Source organism: Neoarius graeffei, chromosome 17 (assembly GCF_027579695.1).
Source record: "Neoarius graeffei isolate fNeoGra1 chromosome 17, fNeoGra1.pri, whole genome shotgun sequence".
In the NCBI taxonomy this organism is placed as follows: Eukaryota; Metazoa; Chordata; class Actinopteri; order Siluriformes; family Ariidae; genus Neoarius; species Neoarius graeffei.
The window spans coordinates 29,391,952-29,408,856 of NC_083585.1; positions in this window are offsets into that span (position 1 = coordinate 29,391,952).

The following is a 16,905-nucleotide window of genomic DNA, read 5'->3' on the forward strand; positions in this document are numbered from 1 at the left end:
GACTCATTGGATCAGATGTAATAGATTAGTGTTTGAACTAAACTCTTAACAGAGGCTGATCTTAAAGTGAATTTAATGTCCCTAAACCACACTTTTTTCCTTGTACAAAGCAACAATCATTATGTTGATTGACCATGTGTTTTCGAACCATAGCTGATCCAAAAGGCCATAGATTAATGGAAAATCAATAAAATCAGACGATTTTCATGGAATCTGCTGAGACTGATCTGGAAGATCCTGAAGGGGTGCGTGACGTCACACATGTAACAATCCAGGTATCAATTTCATTCATGTGTGCAACAGTGGTTAGATCAGTCTCGATATAGAATCACGTTTTGGAGAGAATTCTGATAGTGATTGGGATTCTTATATGTCAGATGAAGGGGCAGATGATTATCAAGGATATTCCGGAGTAAACAGTTATCTTTTCAAGCCCCCAAGATGAGAAACAGATGCCAGTTCACTCAGTTCACGACAGTCCCACTCACCGCCGATAGCGCACCACCAGCCAGAGAGAACTGGAAACACAGATTGGTTTGTGGATTTTTATTCTAATTTGGCCACTGCAAAATTTAGGGAAAATATTTACATGTACCTCAATAAATGCAGACATATAATCTTTAAAACGTACACTTATTCAGTGTAATTATTAAAAAAAATATGAAGTGGGCGATAATAAGGGAATCGACGAACTATCCAAAGGTCAGATAAAATGTCATTTATTAAATAAATGGGTGTCCTTTTGCTCCAGTAATTCCCATGTGGTCGTTCTGGTGGTGGTGAAAACATTTTAGATTAGTGCCATTTCTCGGAAATTCGTGAACTGAATGTCCTGTCGTATATGGATTTGAACATCTAAACACAATACAGCGCTTTCCCATAGTTATTTTTGTAAGATTCCAACAACAATATCCAATCTCAGTGAGTAAACAAGCACGGAGTCAGATGAACCAAAATGACCCAGATAACCGGGGTTCCACGCATGCCGTCATGCAAGATTAGCCCTGAGGCAAGGCTGCCTTTTTCCGGGATCCAGAAGCCGTGATTTATCAATAGTTTTGTGCTTGATAATAAAATAAGAAATAATTAATATTTTTGCCCCCCCCCTCCACTTTATTCATTTTGGTCATTACTAATGATATATATTCATTTTAAGGCATTACAAAAAGGCATTACATACACTTTAAGGAAATTTCATGACTTGAGCCTAGAAGACACGCAACATTAATTTGTGTGCTGTGTCACACAAATAGTGAAACATAGGCTCTTGTTAACCTGCCTTATCAGTATGATAAAAAGAAAAAAAAACATTGCCCTTGTTTAAATCAATCAGTCTATTGACATTGTTTAAGATCAAACCGGTATTTATATACCTTTAAGTTCAACACGTTCACCTTACTTCCTCCTAATAGTGTGCTGAAAATGGAATGAACTATTAATTATTTACCACAGTGCTGCTGAATTCTTGATTCTGATTCTTGGTGTTGATTAACTTTCTATAACAGCATGACTTTGATACAAATGTCACCTGCAACTCAAATTCCATACTTATATTAATGTATTTGTTCCAATATGCTATAATTTCTACAACTTACACAAAGACTTGTATCATGGATTATTCATCTAAACAGATTAATAAAAGTGCAGTTGTTGATGGTGATATTTTCTTTCAGGAGACGCTCATTTTTGAGAAATCAGAGGCAAGCAGGTTTCTTTATGTTTTCTGAAATGAGAAAGCCTTCCAAACAGAGAGCTATAGTAAAATGACAAGCTGGATTTTTTTTTTTGTCGAGACAGGAAAAGAGAGAGGCTGGTCACGGAACAACTGTTTTTAGCTGTTAGAACATAAGTAATAACAGGAACTCATTTGTTTCACAGACTTTCCACAACATTAAATGTAACTATAAATAGATAATAGTACAATGTGTCATTCTTTTAAAAAAAATTGTTACAATCGTTAATGTTGGCAAATTGTTGTAGTAGAAGAGAAATAAAACATGTCAGAACATGCAGGGATAGGAAAATAACCAATTTCATTGGTAACAGTAACTCTGCTTTGCATCAGGTCACATCAAATCACCACTGATTATTTTTCTATATCTGTGCCCCATTGTGTTTTATTCCTTTATTATTATTATATTTGCATTCCATGTTTACTGGAAATGGTTGAACTTTTAAATTGTTATACATTTGAATAGTGTTTATGGCATACCATCAACATTGCATTATTATTCTTATTAAACACCATTAGCATGCCACACACAGCCGGTAGAAAATAGATTATGCAAGTGATTGGTGTAAAAAAAAATGCCTTAACCAGGATTAACATAGGCGCTAATTGACAGCACTGTTTTAGACGCCATGTAGTCTGTAGAAAGCCCTTATGCATGTTAAGTGAACCATTGTGCTTTAGACCACTAATCTTCACATACGCATATAATATGTGCACACGCTATTCATGACCTACCACATACACGTTCACAACTTCCTGTTTTTGACTATAAATGTCAACCTGTCATCCCCACCTGCAACCCTCACACTGCAAGAGAACATCTCATAAAGGCCACATCAACACACCGGAGACACACAACAGCTTGAGGAACACCATAGAGAGCACAAAGTGAGGGAAAACATGTGCCTTTGTGTTCGGATCTTTATTACAAAATAAGAGAACATTGAGTTATTTCAACCACACAAGGCCTTTCCAGTAATTCCATGATGGTGATGTTTCTCCCGGCTTGTTTTGTTCTTTTCACAGGTACTATCTGACCAAAGGATAGAACATACAATCATGATAGTAATTGTTTGAGGGCTGTAGTCACGGTTGCATGTGGTCATTAAAGGAAATAGCTCTTAAGTGCTGTCAGGAACGCTCGCTTTAGCGCCGTAGGAGTCCTTCATAGCAAATGACCTCTGTTCTATATAGAAACACTAATGTTTACATGAACAGGGTGATTCAGGGACATGGACACAAGCACTATTATAAATAATAAATGACTTCAGACACCCTAGCTGGTGTGTCTTGCTTTAAAAAAAACATTTTGATTATTAAACAGTACAGAGATTAATTCCTATTCAAAAGTGTTATAATCCATCCACATGTCTTCTTGCATCATGGGCCTGAGGAAAGTTTCTGAATTGTAGTTCTGTCAATACATTGTTGCTCTGGAAGGAAGGCTAGTTTTTAGCAGGGAAGAATCAGAGCAAGCAATAACACCTTAATACTCAGTATTCTGTTCTTGCTATTTTTATTCATTCACAAATCATGTTTCTTTGGTACATCTCCTTTATAGCCAGGTGTACTCTGTCTTTCACAAAGAGAGCAGACTTACATTGCTAAAAATAGCTAATAAATCCCTATCTCTCCAGGAGGAAATATATATATATATATATATATATATATATATATATATATATATATATATATATATATATATATATATATATATAGTGTATGTATGTGAGAGAGAGAGAGAGGGGTGGGGGAAGAGATTAAGGGACAGAAAAGGATCTTGCCCCCCTTTCTGTGTTGTCGAAGACCTGACACAGCACCAGTTAGTAGTGAGTACTCATAAGAGCAATTCCACACCCATTATAAATGAAATCACTACACATTTCAACAGTGTAATTAATGCAATTTATTTATTGATCATTCTCAAAGGAACTCACCGCGCACAATATGTGCGCACACACACACACATGGAAATTTATCTGTTGCTTAATGTATCATAAGCAGTAGGATCCTCTGCTGCATAATTTCCCCTTTCATTTGTACTGCTTTTCCTATCACTAGCTGGCATTAAATAAGACTGATGATTTCTTGCAGAAACTTCATGCAGGACTCTTTCTTAAATTAGAAACATAGTTCTCGGCTTTCCAAGACAAAAAAAAATCCGTATTTCCACCTAGCATATACCACAAAGTCCTTGTGAACCTCTAACAAACATCTCAGAAAGCTTGGTATAATATCCTAATAGTCTCGATTTTCTTTACTTGATCCAAGCAGGTGGTTTTTCTGTTTTGTGTGCCTCCAATAGTTGGCAAAATAAAAATAAAAAATAGCTGGCAGTTGACTGTTTGGCTTTATTTATTTATTTAGTCTGGACAAAGTAATATAAATATTGGAAAGTTTACCCTGTACCTTGTGGAGTTTGAGGTATTTCAGCCATTGATGATATGACTGGGGTGGGACAGTAATGCAGTGGTTAACACTGTCACCTCACAGCAAGAAGATTCTGGATTTGAACCTCGCGGATGACTTTCTGTGTGGAGTTTGCATTTTCTCCCCATGCCTGCTTGGGTGCTCTGGTTTCCTCCCACAGTCTAAAGACATGCAAATTAGGTCAACGGGTTACTCCAAGTTGCCCATGAGTGAATGCTTGTACATCTCTGTGTTACCCCTGTGATAAATTGGCAACCTGTGTCAGCTGGGATTGGCTTTAGCTTCTCCTGCAAACCTTACAGTTAAGCAGTATAGATAATGGATTTTATGGATGGATCAAGTGTCTACACTTACACTGGAGATCAAAATTAGAGAACAACTTATAAAAACTTGAATAATTTTGAAATAATACCATCTTCACTGCTCAACAGTTTAAGGACATTTTGTTGTGTCTATACCATGCTACAACAACACTTTTTCACAAAATGGATAACGCATTTCAACAAAAAACCTGCATTTTGCAAAAAAATGCACTGATCAAAATTAGAGAACACTTTCAGGTGCCTCCCACTTAATGGTGCTAATCTAGCACATGGTGCTAATTTCCTTGATTATCAGTCAACCCCTATTTAAGTGGCATTCTAACTGCCAGTTTCACTGACTTTGCAAGATGGTGGGTCGTTCTAAAGTGACTGAAAGCCTCCGGCAGCAGGTTGTCCAGATGAAAACCAAAGGGATGACCCTATCAGCCATAGCAAGACAAGTTGATCGTTCCAAATCTGTGATTTCAAGAATATTGAATCTTTACAAAACTACAAACTCATTCAAGTCGCCCAAGAAGGCTGGTCGTCCACGGAAGACAAATGCAAGAGAGGACAGGTCACTGCGAAGGATGTCAATGGGTAATCGTTTCCATACTGCAGGTGGAATTGCTCGCCAGTTCAGTGCTGAACATGGTAAGGATCTGTCTCGCCATACAGTGGCTCGCCGTTTAAGAGCATTTGGACTGAAGGCCCACACTGCAGTGACCAAACCTCTCATTAGCAAAAAAAATCAAAAAGCTAGACTGAGCTTTGCTGAGGAGCATGTTGTGTGGACAGAGGAGAACTGGTCCAGGGTTCACTTCAGTGATGAAAGCAAATTTAATTTATTTGGGTCTGATGGGAAGCATTATGTTCGGCGACACATTGGAGAAAGACTAAACCCAAAGTGTGTAAAGAAGTCAGTGAAAGGTGGAGGAGGAAGTGTCATGGTTTGGGGCATGTTTTCTGCTGCGGGAGTTGGGCCTCTTGTACAGCTACATGGCCGAGTGAATGCAAATGTGTATCAGAACCTTCTTCAACAGCACATGGTTCCTTACTTGCGTTCATCGCCCAATCAGCCTGCAGTCTTTATGCAGGACAATGCTCCATGTCACACAGCAAAATGGGTAAAGAATTTCCTTGAAGGTGAAAACATTGAATTAATGGCATGGCCTGCCCAGAGTCCTGATCTCAACCCAATAGAGAACCTCTGGAAAATCCTTGGTGACAAAGTTATGGTCAAGAAACTCTCTACAATCACCGAACTGTGGAGGAGGCTGGAAGAAGAATGGACCAAAATCACACCAGAGCAGTGTGAGAGACTAGTGCTATCCTGTGGCCGCAGATGTGCTGAAGTCATTCACAGCAGAGGCCTGTACACTTCTTACTAATTGCTGACTGTTGTAACCTTCAGATTTTTGTTCCAGATTGTTGTTCTCTAATTTTGATCAGTGTGTTCTCTAATTTTGATCAGTGTGTTCTCTAATTTTGATCAGTGCGTTTTCTGAAAAATATTTTTTTTTGTGAAATGCCTTTAGTCATTTTGTGAAAAAAATGTTGTTGAACCATGATATGGACACAATAAAATGTCATTTAACTGTTGAGCAGTGAAGATGGTATTATTTCAAAATTATTCAAGTTTTTATAAGTTGTTCTCTAATTTTGATCTCCAGTGTACATACATACACATACATACTGTATATTTGTATACTCCACTATCTGCATCTCTGACCTTAAAATCAGCCATTGTATTTTCCAGCCACTGAACTATCCAAATTTACCTGAGAGATATGATAAGAGCTGTAACCAAATTTCATGGTCACATATTTTCATGTACACTGTACAACCCCAAATCCAAAAAAGTTGGGATGCTGTGTAAACTGTAAATTAAAAAAAAAGTGATAATTTGCAAATCTTGGAAACCCTATATTTGTGAGAATGCAGGCACTTAGAGATGTATGTGTGAGGAAGACAGATTGCAGAAAGTCTCATCTCATCTCATTATCTCTAGCCGCTTTATCCTGTTCTACAGGGTCGCAGGCAAGCTGGAGCCTATCCCAGCTGACTACGGGTGAGAGGCGGGGTACACCCTGGACAAGTCGCCAGGTCATCACAGGGCTGACACATAGACACAGACAACCATTCGCACTCACATTCACACCTATGGTCAATTTAGAGTCACCAGTTAACCTAACCTGCATGTCTTTGGACTGTGGGGGAAACCGGAGCACTCGGAGGAAACCCACGCGGACACGGGGAGAACATGCAAACTCCACACAGAAAGGCCCTCGTCGGCCATGGGGCTCGAACCCGGACTTTCTTGCTGTGAGGCGACAGTGCTAACCACTACACCACCGTGCCGCCTGCAGAAAAAGTCAACAAAGCCAAATCGAGGGACTGGAATCGGCGTCAGTAAACTAGCGAGGGTCAGGCGATCGGCGAACAACGTAACATAGAAGAGACAAAGAGCAAGAAAACAAGGAGGAAATAGCAAGTGTCAGGAATCTAAGAAGCAGTCAGAAAGCTACAAGGCTTAGTACAAACTGGATAATCAGGACAATACTTCGCAATGATGTGTTTGTGAATGGGGCTTATATGGAGGGACAGGTGATTGAGGAAATGAGAGCCAGCTGTGATTCAGTAGGCGGAAGACAGAGGGCACTGTGTGTTCTGGGAGTTCTAGTCCAGAGTGTCCATGTTTGTAGTTTGCTCAGTCTCAGCAGGTTTACTGACAGAGTGCCCCCCGAGGAGCTACCTCCGGGAGCTACATTCTTTCTGGGACACCCCCTACCTCTGGGGGCTGGTTTTAGGATGGTGAGCATGGAACTCTTGCTTCAGGAGGTGGTCAAGGATGTCTTTGGACTTGACCCAGCTTTGTTCCTCAGGCCCATATCCTTCCCAGTCTACCAGGTACTCAACTTGGCCTCCTCTTCATCTTGAATCAAGGATCTTGTTGACCTGGTAGATGGGCTCTCCCTCTAGATTCAGTGAAGGGTGTTCTTGGGTTGCTGTGTTGCTGGCAAGGGGCCCCCAGGATGGCAGGTTTGAAGTTTGAGACGTGAAATGTGTGTGACACTCGGCTGTGAGGGGGAAGTTCAAGACGGTAAGATACTTCATTGATGCGGCGTAAGACTTTGAATGGCCTGATGTAGCGTGGCTGGAGTTTTCTACAGGTGTTGGTTTCTCTCAGATTCTTAGTGGCCACTTAGTGTTGCCAGGAAGGAAGTTGGGAGTCTCTCCTCTATGCTTATCTGCATATACTTTGTACTTGGCACAGACTGATTCTAGCCGCTGGTGAACCTCCTCCCAGATGGTTTGACTGCGCTTGAACCAGTAATCAATGGCCTGCACCTGGCTGGGTGAGTCATCCCAGGGGAACAAGGGTGGTTGGTAGCTGAGTATGCACTGAAATGGTGTCAGTTGGGTGGCAGAGTGTTTTAGCGAGTTTTGTGCATACTCAGCCCAGGGCAGGTAGCACGCCCAGTCCCCCTGGTTGTGCCTACAATAGATCCTTAGAAAATAGCCGATCTCCTGGTTTGCTCTCTCTACTTGACTGTTGGACTGGGGGTGACAGCTGGAAGTGAGGCTCACAGATACTCCCAACCTCTCCATAAAGCTTGACCAAAACCGTGAAATGAATTGAGGGCCCCGGTCGCTAACTATATCTTCAGGAATGCCATAATACCTGAAGACCTGCTGGAATAACAGCTCTGCGGTCTGAGAGGCTGTGGGGATGCCTGGCAACGGAATGAGTTTCAATGCTTTCGAAAATCGGTCAGTGGTTACCATTATCATGGTGTTGTTTTGAGAGGGAGGGAGATCTGTGATAAAGTCGAATGCAAGGTGTGACCAAGGCCTTTGGGGAATTGGTAGAGGGCATAGTTTGCCAGTGGGGGGGGCCCTCTTGGAACCTTTGCTTGAGCGCATTCAGCATAGGAGGTGATGAACTGGTTGATCTCAGAAAGCATATTCTCCCACCAGTACCTGTTCTTTAACATCTGGTGAGTGTGTTGGCTATTCGGATGTCCAGTGGCAAGAGATGCGTGCACCCAGGTGATGAGTCTACTGTGCAGATGCTTCGGCACATAGAGAAGGCCAGGTGGGAGGTGAATAGGCAGAGTTTGAGGCTGTGATTTGCTTATTTCCTTGTCCAATTCCCAGGTGATGGATTGCATGAAACACTGGTGAAATGATGGAATGAGAACCTGTGTCCTTGTGGGAAGGCCCGAATGCCCTGGATAAAGCATCTGCCTTGGTATTCTTGGAACCTGGATGGAATGAAATGGTAAAGTTAAACTGTGTGAAGAATAATGCCCACCTGGCCTGATGTGGACTCAACCTTTTGGCTTTTCTGAGATATTCTAGGTTTTTATGATCAGTGAGGATTATGAAAGGATGAGTGGCTCCCTCTAACCAGTGTCACCACTCTTCAAGGGCTAGTTTTATAGCAAGCAGTTCTCGATTGCCCACGTCATAATTCCTTTCTGCTGAGGTTAGTTTCTTTGAAAAGAAGGCTACTGGGTGTAGCTTCAGTTTTTCCCCCAAACTGTTGGGACAAGATGGCCCCAACTCCAGTGTCCAATGCATCTAACTCTACGATAAACGGTTTTGTAGGGTCAGGGTGCTGGAGTATTGGGGCTGAAGTGAAGGCTAGCTTTAGCTGGTTGAAGGCCTCCTCTGCCACAGGGTTCCAATGAAGGCCCTTGGGACCTTTCTTCAGCAACGAGGTTAGAGGGGCTGTCAGAGTGCTGAAGGTCCGAATAAACCGGCGATAAAAGTTCCCAAAGCCTAAGAATGGTTGAAGATCCTTGCTTAATCTGGGTGTCGGCCAGGATATTACAGCTGAGACTTTGGAGGAGTCCATACTTACTCCTTTAGCACTGATTATGTAGCCTAGGAAGGAGATCCTGCTTGGATAAAACTCACACTTCTCAGCCTTCACATAAAGGTTGTTCTCCAGTAAATCACCTGAGAACTGCTCTGACGTGTTCCTGGTGACTGTGGATATCTGAGGAGTAGATCAGGATGTTATTAATGTAGGCAATGACATTTGTCCAGTATGTCCCGTAGCACGTCATTGATGAAGCATTGGAACACACTGGGTGCCGAAGAAAGGCGATACGGCATGACCCGGTACTCAAAGTGACCAGCGGTCATGCTGAAAGCGGTTTTCCACTCATTGCCCCTTTTAATCCAGATCAGATTGTACGCACTGCGCAGATCAAGCTTGGAAAAGACTTTTGCGGATCGGAGTTGTTCCAGAGCTGCTGGAACCAAAGGAAGAGGATAAGGATACTTGACAGTGACCTCGTTTAAGCCTCTGTAATCAATGCAGAGCCTCAGTCCACCCCCTCATTTCTCCACAAAAAAGAAACCAGCAGGCATGGGAGATTTGGACGGGCAGATATCGATGTTTGAGAACCTCCTGAATATATTCCTCCATGGCAGTGTGTTCCTTTTGGGATAGATGCAACCTCGGGGCAGAGACATACCTGGCAGTAGGTCAATGGTACAGTCATATGACCTGTGTGGTGGTAACCCGCAGGTCTTCCCCTTACTGAAAGCTTCGGAGAGGTCCCGATAGCAATCAGGAACGTTGTCCATGGAGTCTGGTAGAGGACTTTCTACAGAGGTGGAGGATACCTGGACATGGGGATGAGAGAGACAGCTCTGAAAACACGTGGGTGACCGTTGGAGGATTTCCTTGCTTTGCCAAGAAATGAGAGGGACATGAAGTTGTAGCCAGGGATATCCAAGAATAATGTCATGATTAACGGTTGTCGTTACATAGAATGAGATGAGCTCCTTATGTAATGCTCCTACTTGTATATGTACTGGTTGAGTACATGACGTGACCAGCCAATCACCTATGGGTCCTCCATCAATGGTCCTGATGCTGAGTGCGCTGTGCAGAGGGGCGACTGGCAGGTTGAGCTTCTGCACGATAGTCTTACTGATAAAGTTCCCCTCTGCTCCTGAATCAATAAAAGCAGACAGGACCTGAGTGGAGGACGCAACCTTTAGTAAGACTGGTATCTTGAAGGACTGAGTTGAGCTCTCTCACCAGACTTGTAGATCTTATGGGTTTCTCTGCTGGGGTTTCATGGGCTGGTTGGACCGGACAGTGCCAAATGTTATGTTCAGAGCTCCCGCAGTAGAAGCATAACCCCTCCTTGCGTCATCTGGCATGCTCAGCATGGGTTAACAGTGTGTGAGATCTCCATGGGCGAGCTGTCCTCCGATGGTGGAACAGGTCTGGCACCATCATGGATAGAGGGTCAGTGCTTTAACAGTTGGTCGAGATGAAGCACTAGGTCTATGAGGGAGTCTAGAGAGAGGTTCTCATCTCTACAAGCCAGTTCCCTGATGATCTCCAGACATAAACCTTGGTGAAAGACTGCTTTCAGAGCTGGGTTGTTCCAGCCACTGGCAGCTGCTAGCATCCTGAAGTCCAAGGCATATTCAGCGACACTTCAGGTACCTTGAGAACTGGTGAGTAGGCTCTCTCCAACCTCTATCCCCTCAAGTTTGTGGTCAAACACTCTCTTGAATAGAGAGAGAAACTGTACGATTTCGTTTGTTCACCACCCCTGTTCCAGATAGCAGTAGCCCAGTGGAGCGCTTTGCCAATTAAAAGAGACAGAAACTTAGCGATTTTATACTCATCTGATAAGTTGGGCATGGTGGCAAAATACAAAGAACATTGCAGTAAAAAACCTTTACATGCGATGGTGTCTCCAGCAAACTTCTCTGGAGTGGGGAGTTGCAACACCGGGCTTGGAGGGCCTGAGACATCACAATTGCGAGTTGTGTCATCCTGGTTAAGATTGGCGAGCATCTGTTGATGTTCTTCCAGCAAACGCCCCTGCACGTTGAGAGCAGTCTGTTTGGAGTCCTCCGCTACATCCATGTTGGTGAAGTATCCTGTGAGAATGCAGGCAATTACAGATGTATGTGCGGAGGATGACAGATTGCAGAAAGTCAACAAAGCCAAATTGAGGGACTGGAATCGGTGTCGTAAACTAGCGAGGGTCGGGCGATCGGCAAACAACGTAACGTAGAAGAGACAAAGAGCAAGAAAACGAGGAGGAAATAGCAAGCGTCAGAAATCTTTTTTTTTTCCAACTTTATTTATGATTTTGCGGCAGCACTGTACACAAAAGGCAATGTTCACGATACATTCTTGGCTGACCGTTTTTCACCCTTTTTAAAATTAACAAACATTAATTATAACAGAAAAAACAAATAATAAATGAATAATTAGTTATACAATTAAATTAAGTAATAGTAATTAAAAAAAATAAATAATATAAAAAAAATTTTAAATTAAACAAGACAACAGACCAACACTATCAATAGTAGACAGCAACAGCTCTCTTTCATTCATGCACTGATGGACAATTTATACTGATCCATAAATTTAAGAAATGGCTGCCATGTTTTATCAAATTTTATAGTCGACCCAGCAAGTGTGCACCTCATTTTTTCTAGATGTAAAAACTTCATCAACTCTGTTAACCACTGATCATGAGAGGGAGGACACTCTTGTTTCCACCTCAAGAGGATGAGGCGCCTTGCTAACAGGGACGCAAAGGCCACGGCCTGAGAATAATTTTTTGAAAGGGAAATTTCAGGTGGTAGCACCCCAAATAGGGCGGTCAATGTATTGGGAGCAAGATTGACTGTAAATACCTTTGAGAATGTCTGAAAGATTGATGACCAATAATTATTAAGATTAGGGCATGACCAGAAAGTATGCACTAGTGAACCAATATTAGATTTACAACGATTGCACAGTGGGTCAGTTCCTGGGTAAATCTTTGCTAATTTTTCCTTTGAAAAGTGCAGACGATGAAGAATTTTAAATTGAATAAGTCCATGCCTAGCACAGATGGAAGATGAGTGCACCCTTCGAAGTATATTTTCCCAAAGGTCATCAGAAATATTCAATGCCAGATCATTTTCCCAGTGAGATTTTATTATATTTAGGGACGTGGACTGCAAATCTAGCAACATGTTGTAAATTTCTCTAATGGCCCCTCTCTTACATATATTTATTTTCAAAATTGTATCCAAAGTTGTTACTTCTGGAATATTTGGAAATGAAGGGTATCTACTACTTATGAAATGCCGGATTTGTAGATATCGGAAAAAGTGTGTTCTGGGAATATTATAGAGTTCATTTAGTTGCGAGAATGAGGCAAAGATTCCATTAACAAAGAGATCCTTCACCGTATTTAAGCCATTGTTGCTCCAGATCTTAAAGGCAGAGTCAACCATAGATGGCGGAAACGTGATTTGAATACAGTGGGGTGCAACTCGACATTGTGTGTAAACCAAACTTTTTCCTACACTGCACTAATATTTTAAGAGAGTCATACAGTACAGGATTACTTTTATATTGCTGTAATTCCAGGGGAAGTGCCGTACTCAACAGAGCTGATAGGGATGTTTTCCCACAGGAGGATGATTCAATATGAATCCATGAAGCAGTCTCAGAAGTTGAGTTCTTAAGCCAATAGAGAATGTTGCGCATATTTGCCGCCCAGTAATAAAACTGAAAATTTGGTAAAGCAAGACCACCTGATGACCTCAATCTTTGCATGAATTCTTTGCGGATCCGTGGGGGTTTACCATTCCAAACAAACGTTGAAATTGTTTTGTCAAGATCCATAAAAAACTTTTTGGGTATGAACAGTGGGATACACTGAAAAAGGTAAAGAAACTTTGGCAGTACGCTCATTTTTACAGAATTGACACGACCGATCAACGATAATGGTAAAGTGTTCCATCTCTGCAAGTCTGTTTTTATATTATCAAGCATTGACAAGAAGTTTTCTTCGTAGAGTAGTTTATATTCTCGAGTAACCCTGACACCTAGGTAAGTCAAATAATCGGTTTTCACTCTAAAATCAAAATTTGTAAAGGAGATACTATCTGCTTTTGAGTTAATTCTTAACAACTCACTCTTATGTATATTTATTTTGTACCCCGAGATCCTACCATAAAGATTGAATATGTTAAAAGCATAAGGAAGAGAACCCAAAGGGTCAGATAGATACAACAAAAGGTCATCCGCATATAAAGATAATTTGTGTTCCTGACCTGCCCTATGAACACCCATGATTCGCCTCTCTGCTCGTAACTTGATTGCCAGAGGTTCAATGGATAGGACAAAGAGAAGAGGCGACAGAGGACAGCCTTGCCGTGTGCCACGGTGGAGCGGGAAGTAGGAGGAAAACAATGAGTTTGTCCTAACACGTGCCATGGGCGAGGAATAAAGTAATTGCACCCATGAAATAAATGTAGGTCCAAAGCCAAATTTTTCAAGAACATAAAACAAATAGTCCCACTCCACCCGGTCAAAGGCCTTTTCGGCATCAAGTGATAGGGCCACCTCTGGAGTAGATGTTGACTGGGTATGTAAAATATTGAAAAATTTACGTAAATTGAAAAAACCATATCTCCCCTTAATAAACCCAGTTTGGTCAGATGAGATCAAGGTTGGCAAACATCCCTCAAGACGTAGAGCAAGTAGTTTGGATAGAATCTTAAAGTCCACATTTAATAGAGATATTGGTCGATATGAGGAGCATTCGAGTGGGTCCTTATTCGGTTTCAACAACAAAGAAATAGTTGCCTGCCGAAGCGTAGGGGGGAGAGATTTCAAATTTAAAGACTCTAGATACATGTCCCTCAAGAGAGGGGAGAGGTTATCTTTAAAAACCTTAAAAAATTCAACTGGGAAGCCATCCGGTCCTGGAGACTTCCCACTCTGCAACGAACCAATGGCTGTCTTGACCTCCTCAACAGTTATTAATTCATCGAGCCAAGTCTTGGACGCTGGTTTCAAGGTTGGGACATGTATATTCTCAAAAAACTGCTCAAATAGTTCGGGTGATTGTAAAGATTCAGACTGATAGAGATCAGAATAAAATGATTGAAAACACTGATTTATTTTAGTAGGATCAGTGGAAACCTGTCCATTTTGGGTCTTTATTTCGGATATTAACTGAGCAGATTCCAATTTGCGCAACTGATGTGCTAAAAGTTTAGACGCCTTTTCCCCATGCTCATACCACATCATTCTAGATTTATTAATCATACGTTCAGCCTGCTGTGTAGAGATCAAATTAAACTCCGTTTGTAGGATCAGACGTTTTTGATATAACTCTGGGGATGGGGCTATTGAATGCTGATTATCCACATGTGATATTAAATTAGCCAATTCACTAATACGGTTTTGTTTCTGCTTTTTTTTTGTAAGAACAGTATGATATTATATGCCCTCGCAAATACGCTTTTAAACTTTCCCAAATTGTTGCATAGGTCACATCAGGGGTAATATTTAGTTCTAGGAAAACATCAATTTGTGTAGTAATATGTTGGACAAATAACTCATCTGACAATAGCAAAGGATCAAGTCTCCAAGAATACGTAAACGGTACATTAGGAAAACATAAACTCAAAGTTAACGGACTATGATCAGATATGACTATGCCGTCATACCTACAAGATTTAACAAATGGAATAAGTTTTTTATCTAAGAAATAATAGTCTATGCGCGAGTATGTTTGGTGCACCGGAGAGAAGAAGGAGTAATGTTTGGTGGAAGGATTAAGATGTCGCCAAATATCTACAATGCCATACGTATGCAGATAGGACTTTAAAGTTTGGGTAGATTTAGAAATTGAGATGTTTTTGGCAGAGGAACGATCTATCATCAGGTCCATAACCATATTCATGTCACCTCCAAGTATGTCATGACCACTTAGCTCAAAGCAGGCACAACATAAAAGGAGACCACACCGTTTGTTCAGGTTAACCCGTACTTTATTAATATATAACTTCTAGGGATAAATAAAAAAGAATAAAAGAAAGAAACCTGCTCCCGTCGGCCCGTGCAGGGCCTCCACGTAGCAGGACAACAAACACAACCAAACCCCAAAGCCAGCAGCCAGCTCTCGAATGCCAATTTTGGGCCCATATTTGAACTTCCTGGCCTTGTCTAGCACAGGTGTTGCAGTACTAGACAGCTCCCCCTTCAGACTGGAGGGAGAGAAACGGCCAAGTTCATGTTTACTATTCAAAAGGGGCAGTGCGCACCCCCAGCATGGCCACGCTGGGCGTGACATCACTCCCCCCAAAAGACAGAGACCCATATAAGGGACTCTGTTCACCCTACAAACTACAGTATTAACTATAACTAAAGCCAAATCTACCAAAAACAAAAAACATAAAGGAATTACCAGTTACCATTTACTCTTAACCATTTTTAACCATTTCTTTTCACAATTTTGTTTTACCATTACCACTTTTTTATTTATTTATTTATTTATTTTTACACCCACCCCAACACAAAAACACATCAAAAGTAGTGACACCCCCCCCCCCCCCCCCAGACACCCCCCCGAAAATCGAAAACCCTGCCCCACACATGCTTTCCACCCAGCACGTCCCGGCGCCTGGACAGCGATTTAAGGGCAAAAAACAGAGGAGCAAAGAGAAGATTACGGAGAAGAGACCACCCTACCAACAGGCATCAGGAGCCCGAGACAGCGCGTCAGCGATCACATTGTCAGACCCCTTAATGTGCCGTATTGACAGGTTATAAGGCTGCAGAAATAGAGCCCAACGCATTAGGCGCTGGTTAGCATTCTGCAGGGAGGACAAAAAGGTAAGAGGATTGTGGTCAGAGAAGACCACCACCGGATGCACTCCACCACCAACATAAACATCAAAATGTTGGAGCGCCCATATAAGAGCCAGGGCCTCCTTTTCAATAGTAGAGTAATTAAGTCGGTGACAGTTAAATTTTTTAGAAAAATAACAAACAGGTCTATCTATCCCAGTCTCATCCTTTTGGAGGAGGACTGCTCCAGCCCCTACCTGGCTAGCATCGACCTGAAGCTGGAAAGGGTCCTCTAACCTAGGTGCAGACAGGACAGGAGCAGAAGTCAAAAGCAATTTAGCATTGTCAAATGCACAATCAGATGTCCAAACAAACTGCACTGAACTTTTTAACAAATCAGTCAGTGGTGCAACAACAGAAGAGAAATTCTGGCAAAAGTTCCTATAATAGCCTATCATGCCCAAAAACCGCATTAACTCTTTTTTCGTCACAGGACGAGGAAAACCATCAATGGCCAGTACTTTTGCCCTTATAGGCCGGACTTCACCCTGACCGACCACTCGGCCAAGATAGACTACTGTAGCCTGCGCAAATTCACACTTGGCTAAATTAACTGTGAGAGTGGCTGCCACAAACCGCTCAAAAAGCAAACGAACTCGGAGGAGATGATCTTCCCACGTCTCTGAATAACACACAACATCATCGAGATATACAGCGCACCCCTCCAGTCCCCCCACCACCTGATTCATGAGGCATTGGAAAGTGGAGGGGGCGTTGCGCAACCCAAAAGGCATTCGGGTATAAGAATA